Source organism: Frankliniella occidentalis, unplaced genomic scaffold (genome assembly GCF_000697945.3).
Source record: "Frankliniella occidentalis isolate FOCC.00 unplaced genomic scaffold, Focc_3.1 Scaffold62, whole genome shotgun sequence".
Taxonomy (NCBI): Eukaryota; Metazoa; Arthropoda; class Insecta; order Thysanoptera; family Thripidae; genus Frankliniella; species Frankliniella occidentalis.
The window spans coordinates 1,180,856-1,182,240 of record NW_026267192.1 but is presented as its reverse complement, the minus strand read 5'-3'; the positions used below and the strand labels follow the sequence as shown (position 1 = coordinate 1,182,240).

Below are 1,385 nucleotides of genomic sequence, written 5' to 3'. Positions count from 1 at the left end.
TTCATCACAGAGAAAAGGGATGAAGGGATGAAGCGGTGGAAACAACCCACGTCATATTAAGATAAGAAAAGTCTACCGGCGTGGTAACCGATGTGCAGACCCTGCGACCCACACCACTCCGCCAGACCCGTTTACGCTACGCCCTGCATGGCGTCCCTTACAAGGGAACTTATTATCTCCGAATCTCCGATTTCGTTGAAACTTGGAAAATTTGAAGGTTATTTATGTAGATATTGGTTTGCACTTGAAATTTTTCTTGAACCTCACAAATAGTTTTACCCTATAGAGAGTAGAAGTAGGGTATTTTTTGAAAAATGTAAAGCAGTGTTTTAAGGGGTAACTCCTTAAAGTAGCGCCCTTAGAACCAAAATTTTGTCCGTTTTGCTCTATTTTGTACCGTTAAGGCGGTAGAGGGATATTTGGGACAAAAAGTGTAAGGCTTAAGTAAACCCCTAGTGAGGTTCAGGAAAAATTTCAAGTGCCATCCGATTTCTACATGAATAACCTTCAAATTTTCCAAGTTTCAACGAAATCGGAGATTTACACCTGAAAAGGTGTCCTTGTTAGGCGGCCCGCCCTGGTGGACTTTTCTTAACTGAAGATAACACCGCTCTTACTAGAGTGTTACGTTTAATGTGCACTATAAATGACCATGGACATATTTGATAACAACCTTTGGACTTTTTTAAACATATCTACAAGTTACAATTTCGTAGGTCGTTAGTTAATGATTAATTGTACCCAACAACACAACAGTCAAATTGGTATTTAGCTTAGTTATGTTTTAAATCATCCGTCCGTAAGTTGTTACAAAAACGTCCATGGTCATTTAGAGTGTGGGACTTTCCCGCTACTATGTACACACGAAATACGAATGCCCAATTTTACCAATAGAAAGACGAATTTTTGTCTACACAAAGGATGAAAATTTGTCATTGATCTGAGTGAAAATTATAACATAAATGGGAATGGGACACCCTGTAGGTTTAACTAATTTGCGTGTCATGTAAGCGAATGGTCCCTTATAGACCATCGGCGAAAAACGTGCACAAGTGCTGTCACCGCCAGAAATGGAGCGACACCATAATTTGGGCGATATTGTAACGATATCGTTTTGATATCGCATGTCGTTTTTGTGCCCACTTTCGTGTCGCTAGCGACACAAAAAGCGTCACAAATCGATATGCGATATCGAAACGATATCGCCATTTCTGACGGTGGTGTTCGTAAGTATTGACATGTTGCCCCCAAAACTGTTTATAAAAAATCCAGGGAAAGAGTGTGATTTGAAACATGTATTTCCTGACAAGAACTGCTCTTTTCGGTCATTTTACATCTGCCATAGTAACATGAAACTGCCGATCGATATCTCGCTTCACTCACAA

The 1,385-nt window shown here is 40.0% G+C and overlaps 1 protein-coding gene across 2 annotated transcripts in view; it reads right to left on the bottom strand.

Moving 5' to 3' along the window:
• Nucleotides 1-1,385, bottom strand: part of LOC113213787 (uncharacterized) — a 57,403-nt gene that overhangs the window by 15,412 nt on the left and 40,606 nt on the right. The window lies entirely within an intron of this gene.